At 44.8% G+C, this 10,622-nt stretch overlaps 1 long non-coding RNA gene across 1 annotated transcript; it reads right to left on the minus strand.

Annotated features, from left to right (window-relative positions):
* Positions 1-1,600: 1,600 nt before the first annotated feature.
* Positions 1,601-5,372, minus strand: LOC110364307 (uncharacterized). Its single transcript, XR_002422987.2, has 2 exons — positions 4,336-5,372; positions 1,601-3,847 (listed from the first exon to the last, which is right to left on the minus strand). It is a non-coding gene; the product is annotated as an uncharacterized LOC110364307 (long non-coding RNA).
* Positions 5,373-10,622: the final 5,250 nt, after the last annotated feature.

Consider the following 10,622-nt stretch of genomic DNA (forward strand, 5'->3'; position numbering starts at 1 on the left):
TTTACCCGCTAATGAAAATAGTAGCTATTAAGATAAATTAGAGAAAGAAGCATAAGGACAACTGTGCTCTGCGCTGCTGTAACAAACAGCGTCTTTCGCTTGTAATTAAACCATGAAGCTGCTGCAATCTCCGAATCCAACTGTGCAACTGCCAGGCAGAAATATGTCAGCTCTCGCGCTCCGCTGTAATTATTTGGGAAGTTATTTCTGCTCTTTTCACCTCGGAAATGTCTGTGGCCAAGCAGGTTGGCCCTTGGTTGATGGAAAGGATTCACACTGACTTGTTCGGGTTGATACAGCCCCTCACTATTAGCAAATGATGGGGAAGTGTCCGGTAAATCACAGCTGGAGAGGCTGGAGCATATTTATAGTCGACAGGTGACATGCTCTGTCTGCCTTGGCTTAGCCAGGTGGGGTAGTAGGAAGATGCTCTCAAAGTCAGGAGTTTTGCTTCGGAGCTCTGCCTGATGGTAATTCCGAGGCTGTGCTCATCTGGGAGCGAAGTTTGGCTCCGTGTAATTAGGGAGAGGACAAGGTACTAACCACGCTTGGGAAAAATAATCTGCTATACTGATAAGAGAAAGGATTAGGCCGTTATTGTGGGAAAAAATAATTTAAGCTATTAGCTTAATGCCCAGCTGCAGTAATGAAGGCAGAAATGATAATGGGATTTTTCAGCGGAGTCGGGGATGGGAGCTGCGGGATTGCCGTGGGAAAGCTGCGAGTGAGGGGGAAAACAGCGGCACGGACGAGTTGTTTGCAAAGGTGCAGGGGAAGGGTTTCAAAAGTTGAAGGAACATAATTGCCAAGCTTAGGAAGTGCCTATGGGGTGCATTGGCAGGAGGATTTTGTGCACGGGGTGGCAAATGTGTGGGACAAATTAACTGGGAGAAGCACTGGAGCAAATAAACTCTCTGGAGAAAGCACTAAAAATAAAGGTTATTGCAGGGCCCTAAAAAGGAGGTTTTAAGATGAGAACAAGAAAGCTGCTCCAGAGGGGTATCTCAGCCTGTTATTTTTCTTATGTTCTCCCTCACCGCAGCCATAAATGACGCCTGTTGTGGGGTATCTGTGGGGTCCACTGGGTGATGTGATGTAGTCCTTGCAAAGAGTCACTTTGCAGGGAAAATGCTCCAGCGCTTCAGAAATATACTGGAAAGGAAGACGAGAAAAATAAAAGAAGAGTTTTCTCTCCCCTGATGCCATACGTGGTGTTTCGCTCCTCCTTGGGGTTAAAGACAAGGGTCAGGAAGCAATTTTCTGACTACTATGAAACACCTTTGCCCATACAATGTGAGCAAGCTGTTCCCAGCTTTACATTATTCTCTTTTTCTCTGTCAGTTTTGTCATCTTCTGCAAAACGAGGCACCGTTTACTTCTTCAAACCGAGTATTAGAGGAGTCCCTGCAAATCGACCCCTCCAGCACTCGTGGGGCTGTTAGTGAAGTCAGTGGGAGGCTGGAACCTCCTCGGTCTGCAGCGCTTGTCAGATGTTCGAAATGGAGAATTGTTGTGAAAAACCCCCTGTATGCACTGAAATAGCCACCCGCAGCCTGCCATGCCGCCTTTAATACAATAACTGGATGCAGTAAGTCATTGCTGAGACAGTTGAGCGCACGTTTAATGTGATAACTTGAAGATAAGGGGAAATGATTCAATCACCTATTATTTTCTCATCACAGCTGAAACAAAGAATATGGAATAATCGTTTGATATAAAAAGGACTGTGGGAAATGCGCAGTGTGGTCCGAAATTCATCATTTCCTCCAGCGTGAATCATAGCCTATATACAGCAATGATTAATTATTTGGGAGAGGTTCTGCCAGGCAAAGAGACAAATCCCAAGTTACATGTTCTTCACATTTAGACACCTCCAACTATTTTCCAACACGAGAACACTCAGAACCTTCCTTACACAAACAGCAGCAATTCCCCCTGCTACATCTCATTGCCTTACGCTTGGCTGTATCATTATTAAAGCATCTTTTGTTATTTGCCTGCTAATGCCACAAGACCAGCCTTCTGTGGTTTGCCAAGCACTAAGCCTAACAGATAAGACTGAGCAAATAAAATCATTTGGATTTAATTCCCAGAAGGAATGAACTACCTTGTTAAAGACAGTGATTCACAGACGAGATTTTCCCACATCTATCTATCTATCTATCATCTATCTATCTCCATATCTCCATCTCTATCATCATCTCCATCTCTATCATCATCTCCATCTCTCTATATACCCATGTACGTGGGTCTGTGTGTGTATGTCTTTGGCCCCTGAGCCTCTTTAGCTGATATTTTCAGCAAGTACCTACATTATGGTTGGCATTTCTCCATCCAGCCCCCATTGAGGCCACGGTGTTGGGCTTCCATGACCAGTTTTGGCTGCTCTTTCCCCAAGGAGATGCTGCAGTTGGATTACAGCCATGGTTTGAGGACGGGTGTCCAGAGGATATTAAAACTAACCCCACCAGGGCACACAGTTTTCTGGGCTCTCCTCCCCATTTGCACGTCCTGCCTGTAGAAATGTAGGTCTTGGCAGCAGCTGGGCTGAAACTACTAATTTCTTACATTTCAGTCCAACCCTTTGTAAATATAGAGCTCCGTGCTCTCTTTTCATATTCGATGAAAAGATTTCTTCAGAACCAACATGGGAATGATGAGTGAATAAGGTTTGGGAGGAGCCCTGCTGAATTAAATGGAGCTTCTCCCAGGGGCGAGCGCTGTGAATCCCAGCCTGTCCTTGAAAATACATCTGTCCCATATACAGGTCGTCTTCACTTTTCCTATTCAGGTCATCTTTGGTGCCTAAACACTGTATTAAAAATCACAGACATTGCCTCTAAGTTACTTCTGTCAGATTTCTTTGCAGTGTTGTTGCCTGGTTTAGTGCCAGAGTTAACGGTTGGACTCAATGATCTTGAGGGTCTCTTCCAAACAAAATGATTCTATGATTCTATCTAAATACCAGAAGGGGTAATTTGCTAAGCTAGCATACTGCTGCCTCTCTGTGCCGGGATGCAGGACCTGCAAAGCGATGCTCCTGTGTTTCCCAGAGAATTCAGGCTGCCCCATGTTTCAGGATAGTTACTCACTTTGTAAGTGGAGAGTCCTCAGGGCAGAAGAGAATTTTTCTCTTCTGTATTTTGCTGTCCAAGCACTCTTTTTTTAATTAATATTTTCCTTCCCAAATGCTGCTCCTCCCTTCCGTATCTCTTCTGTCACAGAATCACAAACAGGAGCCTTTGGCATGTCCTGCTTTCCACAAGGATCCTACTGTGCTGCAACTCAGCTTTTCCCAGCATCCCTCCCCAGGAAGCTTAAAGGTTTTTTGCTGCCAGAACTATCTTATTTTCCATCTTTCCCCGCATAAACCAACAATATTTTATCATCCCTGTGAACAGGACAGCATGTACTACACCTCAATACACCTACCAATGTGATGCTGCATGTGAACGCTAGAAATTGCTGAACATTAGAAAATTATTGCCAACTCCTTCTCATCTTTAAGCTATTTAGCTTCATTTTGTGCAGTTATCTCTAGCTAAGCTGCAATGCGTGGTGAAATAACCCAGTTATTTATATAATCACCCAGAAAATTATGTCCCTGTAGGTATCTGGGAGGTTTTTTTTGGTGTTACTCCGTGGGTTCATCACAGCAGGGAGCAAATGCCAGGAGATGTGCCAAGGACATGGGGCAGGACATGGGCTGGGTTTGGGTGAGGAAGAGAGAGCAGATCCATGGACATCCCATGGGATACGGCATCAAACTTCTGGCAAGGGAAGAAGAGCATCTTCCTCTTCCTTTTCCTCTTCCTCTCTTCTGCATGTCTGATTGTGGCTGGTATTGCTGGAGGATGAAAGGAGCGGCTGGTGATTATTTAGTGACAACATCAATAAAACAGCAACAAATTCTTTCAAAGGTCACCTTGAACTCCAGCATAAACACACTCACCGCAAGATTTGTAAAGACCCACATTTTGGGTAAATCGAATACCCACTTTCACGTCAAAACCAAAATAATTATAAATTCTGTGTAAAAAATCATTTCTTCTGTCTCCAGACTTTTTATCTCACCTGTGCACCTGGGATCACTGAGGTTTCCTGCAAAGGTAGTAATGAATATTTGTATTGAAATTGGTTTTAAATAAATGTGTGCATGGAAGATGTGGAAAGATCTTTAAAAGCCATCTGCACAACCCCCCAGGTTGTTTTGCTTCTGATCAATCCTTATAGATGGATTTATGTGTACCAGTGCTCCCCACCTGGGAAAATTAGCAAAAAAAATAAAAACTGGGAAAATCATACCTCTGGTACGGTTGTGGGCATCAAACTAACCTGTAAATATGCAGCATTGGTGTCCCGGAGCATCCTCTGTGGCCATGGCAAATACCATCAGGATCCATCCTCTGCCTTAGGGTGAGGAGAATGGGGCAAAACCCAGGTGTGCCCCCATGTTTTCTTCCCCAATTCATGTTTCTGCAAAGGCTGCTCACAGTTGCAAACAGCAGCTGTAAATAAAGCTGGAGCAAACTGGATCACTCTTACATGTGGCAATGTAAAAAAATTCACGGGCCAAGTGTGAAGGAGCAAAGGAAGAGCTGTGCTATATTTATACTGTGTTTAATAAAACTGAGATGAGTAAAAAAAAAAAACAACAGAGGGGCTGGAAAATGCTCTTAAAGGTCAGTCCTAGGTGAGGGAAGCTCAATCCCAGGAAATCCATCCCAACTAAAGGGTGGTTTCCTACTGATAGAGTCACAGAATCATTTTGGTTGGAAAAGACATTCAAGACCATCTAGTCCAACCACAACCCACCCCTGGCACTGCCCCATGTCCTGAGAAGCTCATGTCCGTCTGTCCAACCCTCCAGGGATGGTGACTCCAGCACTGCCCCGGGCAGCCTGTTCCTGATCATCATCATGCTCTTTTTCTCTTAACTTTAACCGTTGGGTTCTGCAAACAGAACTGACAAAACGGATGGCTTCTCTAAGCTGCTTTTTTTTAGGGGCGGGGGGGGGGTGGTAAAAATAGTTGTTTAATGACCTTTTGAAAGCAGAAAAACATCTGGCTCATCTCTACAACGCCTCGCAGCCAGTGAGTTTTTGGACAGGGCAAGTGTATTTTAACCGCACAGAAGAAATGTTCCTCATCTACGTGGGACGCTCCAGTGTGCGATAATGCAGCTTCAGCTAATTGCCATCTCCATATTACTTTTGAATCAGTCGTTTTCTGGAACAGTCTGGACAAAACTCAACTCCATCCACGTGATTTATCCTCCCTGGTGCTTGCTTTGACACAGCTAATCTTTGAGAAATGTTTGAGCAATCAAACTGTCTGGGGCTCATGTGCCTCTCAGTCTCAAAACCTTTTTGGTTTCCAGCTGCTGCCAGGGGTGTCCGGGCCAACTGGAGGGAATTTAAAGGAAAAAAACAATCCCTTGTCTGGGTCTGGGTCATTTAATGTTATAATACATTAATAAGTGTTTTTCTTTTCTCCAAGCTACCTCGAGCTGCAGCCAGCTCAGCCCAGCATCAGGAGGGAGTTCCTGCCTGTTTCTCTCCATTAAGCCGAGCTTTATGTCTCAGGTCTATGTCTAGGCAATGCCTCGTGCCTGTGGCATTGCAGCCCAGGGAGGAGAGACTGTGGAGGTGGCAAGTATGAGAAAACAAAAACATAGATAAAAATGGCCAAAGAAGTATAGACAGACTAGAGAAAAGGAGAAGAGGGAGATCAGCTCTGCAGGAAAGAGTCTGCTGGGAACATTGCATATAAATCCCCCGCTCTCATTTTGGCTTATCCAATGCTATACTAGAACCTCAGGCCCACGTAGTTTGCAGCAACACTGATTTATAACAAAGCCTTGCATTGCTCGCTTCAAGAACCAGCAAAATTGTGGGAAAATAGTGGTTTGGGTAAAGCAAAGTGCAAAGACTTTGTTCAGCAGGAGGAACCCACATTCTCACTCCCACTCCAAAGCCACCTCTAACTGCACCACGCCTTGAACCTCACCATGCTTTTTGCTCATTTTTGCCCATATTTTCCAAAGAAGCTTTCAAGCAAATCTCTCAAAAAACAAACATACAAACAACCAACTAAAGAGCCTTCACAAGGTCCTCACAAGTTTTCTGTGTTACTCACTTACATGCCTTTGAGGGAGGTTTTGTTTACAAACCAGCTTGCAAAACAAAGCTGAGGGAAACACCTCCCTGGAGGTGAGGAGCTTATAGTAAGTAACCCATCTGAAAGGTGACTTGCTTGGGAACATCATCAGCATCATCTCCTGAAGACAACGCTCACATGTCCTCTGCTCTCCTCCTCCTCATGTGCCCAGAGTCACAGCAGCCTCTGAAATGTCTGAAGGATGCAGCAAGAACCTTTGAGTTCAGCATCAGATGATGCCTGCACACCCACCCTTTTCTCCTTAGTTTTTTTTCTTCCCCTTTTTCTTTTATTTTTGAACTGAGGGTTTTTTTCTTTTCCCCCTTTTCTGTTTGTTATTGTTTTCCATTCACAGCCTTTAATGTTCCCTCACACCCACATTTCATCCCAGCTGCGCAACAGGGATCTAAAGCCTCCCCTCCTTGCTTCGTTAAAGTGTGAAGACCTCATTAGCGCTGGTCCCCGGCCCACGCAGGCTGGGGCTCCCCACGCTGCAGGCAGAATGGGCAGCTTGCTCCAACCCATAAATCTGCCTGCATTGCTGGCTGGGGTCTCTGGGTAATCAGAGCACAGGAAATTGTTGCTTTTAGTGTTCTCTTGAAAAAATGTAAACTTTGGGTCTTCTGTTTGGCAACAGGGGAAGCTGGATGTGAGTTCTTGGGAAGGGGGTTGGAGGGAAATGAGAGGCATGTCCAGCACTGGGGGTCACCCGTCCAGCCCTGCAAAGCTGCCTGGGACACTTGTCACCCTGCACCCCACGTAGCCATACCTGGCTCTGCTGAGGCTTCATGGCAATAAGATGTGTCTTGTGTCCCCACCACACTGCCAAGAGTGGGGCACAGGGTGGTCCTCGCAGACCCTGGGGTCACCAGGAGCAGTGGGGCTCACCTGTGCACCCCACTGATGACCATGCATGGAAACCTCTGAAGAAAGCTGAAAGCAATTTCCAGAGTCGTGCTGGCCAGCCCTGTGCTCTCACCAGGCTGAACAGGTCATGGTGACCCACCTCCAGCACATCCCACCAGCCAGGTACAGCAGATAACTACTCATCCCCTCCGCGATTTCTTCTTCAGGCTGAGCAAACCCAGGTTCCCATGTATGTCACATGAACCAACTCTAATGAGTGCTAAATCTGCCAAAAATTATAAATCCTAGTGTTTTACAAACGAGATCAGGTAAACTAGGGATCAGGAGCCACAATAAAAATAAAGGGGAGTCACTGGAGGCCATGAGAGAAGTGAGAACATCCAGCAGAGGACATCCATGGTGGTGCTTGGATCCTTCCTCAACAACAAGCTTAGCTACAGAAGGCAAAGTTTGCTCTTGGGGATAAAATTGACAGACTAATAAGTAGCATTTGTGCATGAAAATAATAGGGGAAAACAAGAAACGAAACAAAAAATGCAACCAAACAAAAAAACCTACAAAATGACAAAAAAACCCAAACCAAACAAAAAAAAAAAAACAACAACAAAACAACCAACTAAAAAACCCACAAACCAGCCAACCAAAAAAAACCCAAACAAAATCAAACACAAACTCAACAAATCCAAAACCAACCAGACATAGCGTTTCATTCTAAAAACTGAGTGGCATATAGATGGCAACAAGGTCTAATCACCCACACTGAATTATGGGCAGGGCCATAGAAATGACAGCACCTCTGCTTGCCAGACATAAACTATACACTTGGAAAAAGCCATGGAGCTGAGCTTAGTTAAGCTTAGCTCAAAGGCTGGACCTCCAGCAGCTTAGAATTGGTGGAACTGATTGAAGAAGTAATTATCACTGTGCTTTCAACTTGCCTTCAGAAAAATTTGACCCAAAGTTAATATATTACGCTGCCCTTTTTATCCATATAGCTGTAACACTTTAAACTATAATAATTACAAATGGTAGAATTCTCAGCCAGCTGCTTTCTCCAGCCCCTGATGGCAAACAGCTTCTGGGGACAATAAGGTCTGGGGAGATGCCCAGATGTGAAGCCACGTTTCTACAGGACTTCTCACATCTGTATCGAGGAGAGGGAGCAGCAAAGCAATTCTGCTTTGTCCTTGCCTGTCTTATGTCACTTGTATTTAATACACAGGGTAAAACCCAAGTGGTTAAAAGTTCATTTAGAGTGGAAAATACAAAACCTGTCCCCGCAGGCTCGCTGGAGGAGCAGGCACCGCTCCGGAGCCCCCCCAGGGACTCCGAAACCCAACTCCTCGCACAGGCAACATCTGTAATTCATAATTCTGTCAAACCTCCAGCTGGGGGATGTTTCTCTGACCTGCCAGTTGTACCATTATAATGACTTCCTATTAAAGAAAGAAAAAAATAAGTGAGTTGAGGTCAAAAGCAAGCTAACTCTTCTTACTTGCTGGAAAAGAAGAGGGGAGGGAGCACAGCCCATGGGGGCAACCAGGCCCCCGTGTCCCCCCAGCCCTGGGTGGGGAACAGATTGCAACATCAGGAGGAAGATGCTCATTGTGCAAGGTTTTCCTTACATGCCACTTTTCGGACAAACTTTGGAACTGTTATTTTATCACAGCGTTCATGGTCTGGTTTTTATCTTTTTTTTTTTTCTTTTTTTTGTTTCTTTTTAAAAAATTGTTTATTTTGCAATTAAATAGACAACAGCTAATTATTTTCTCAGTTGCTGTCTGTCAGCTAATTGAACCAGCCCTGCCAAAATAACCAGTGTGCTCACGGATACAGGCAGCACCCAGCTCTTCAAGGATGCTAATTCTGCCTTTTATTTTGAATGTATTTTGTTGAAGTTTGTTCCTGGGTGAGTCTCCACACTGGGATGTACACTGCGAGGCATCTAAGTATCGCATTCTATAGAATATTTTTGTTTTGGACATAAGTTTTGCTTCATGTCTACTCAAAACACATATGTAAATAAGCGTTGGTGTTAAATTAAAAAAATACTGAGAAAAAAGCATGTGGTAACACATGGAGGAAGCAGAGAAAAGATACTGTTATGGGTGAAATTTAAAATGAGATGGGAGCACTAGCAAAGCAAAGGTATAGGAAAAGCTGCTTTAAATAGCAGGAGTTTCAGGAGCAGCTTTGGGTGCCAGACCGCATGGATAAACATGAATGTTGGGACTGACACGTGACAAGCCAAGGGAGTTGGGGACCATGTTGAGAGGCCACGTTGGTGCCATCTACACATCATCTGAGCAGTTCTGGGTCTCCCAACTCCCATCTTTGTAAGGACCAGGAATATTAGCAGCCCAATCCAGCCCCTGAAGGGATGAGTCAGGCAGAAACTGAAGGTCAAATTTTAGATACTTTCACAGTGAAAACCCCAAAGCATCTTCAAAACATCACTTGCCTCCTCTCCTGGCTTTTGCTTCTGCACTGACCTGATGAATCTGATGGTGGGAGACTCGCACAGGTCCCGCGGGAGGGACATGGATGGACCGTGGCGTGCGAAGCAGCAGCACCCCACCCCAAAAATACCTCTGCACCATCGCCACCACCCCCCCATTAGAAATCCAAACCCAAAGTTGCTCAGAAACATTTGTTCAGCCAAGACAAACTCGAGGAAGAGTCGCTTTGATTCGTCCCCAAGGGTGTGCAAGCTCGGATCAACAAAATGCTTATGGAAATGAATACTGCAGTGGTTTAGAAATTGCAAACATTTTTCCTAGCTATCCAACATCTGCTTTCTGCCATGACAGCCTTTTACATGCTACATTCTCAGCCACTAGGCATCCACTATATATTTATTAATCGAAAAATTGTCTTGCTTTCCTGTAGTTGGCTTTTTTTTACATGTGTTTAGCGCAGCATATGAGGTGCATCCCATCATATCAATGTTGAGTGTATCGTCTCCTGTAATTTAACACTATAAAACTAATGGTAGCTATCAGCAAGGTCATTTAGCAATTGAGTGAAATATAAATCATCTCCGACCCGTTCCCACACACTGCTCAGGCTGGCATCTCACATTTGCCTACACCACACACCCCGCATCTGCTTTCTGGGGATATCCTTGCCCAGAACGTGTTAAACAGCATGTATTGCTTTATGGATGCATGTAAAAATATACATTGACATTACAGGATGTTAATTAGCAATATGAACAATTAGAGACAGAGCTAAAAGCAAACACATCCACTGACAGTTCAAGATCACAGACAAGTGGGAAAAATTAAGGAAATATGCGGCGTGCAGAGCAGAATCGAGATGAAACATGGTACAAAAAAACACAGCACCCCAGCTCCTTACTGGAAAATACTCTGGTGGCCCCTGTGGACCATGGAAACGGCTTTTGGGTTGGGCTTGTGTGATGATTTTAGTGCAAATTCATACCCCGAGGCTCTGGATTCAGTAAGTCTGTGTGATGCTCTGCAAAGGCCCGAAGCTGTGTGAATCCTGCCAGCTTTGGCTTCTGAAAGTTGTTTTTAAAAACCCAAGCAGATCCCTGCAATTCACCTGGGGGATGGAGAAGCTGCTCAGGCCTG

This window comes from Columba livia, chromosome 7 (genome assembly GCF_036013475.1).
Source record: "Columba livia isolate bColLiv1 breed racing homer chromosome 7, bColLiv1.pat.W.v2, whole genome shotgun sequence".
In the NCBI taxonomy this organism is placed as follows: Eukaryota; Metazoa; Chordata; class Aves; order Columbiformes; family Columbidae; genus Columba; species Columba livia.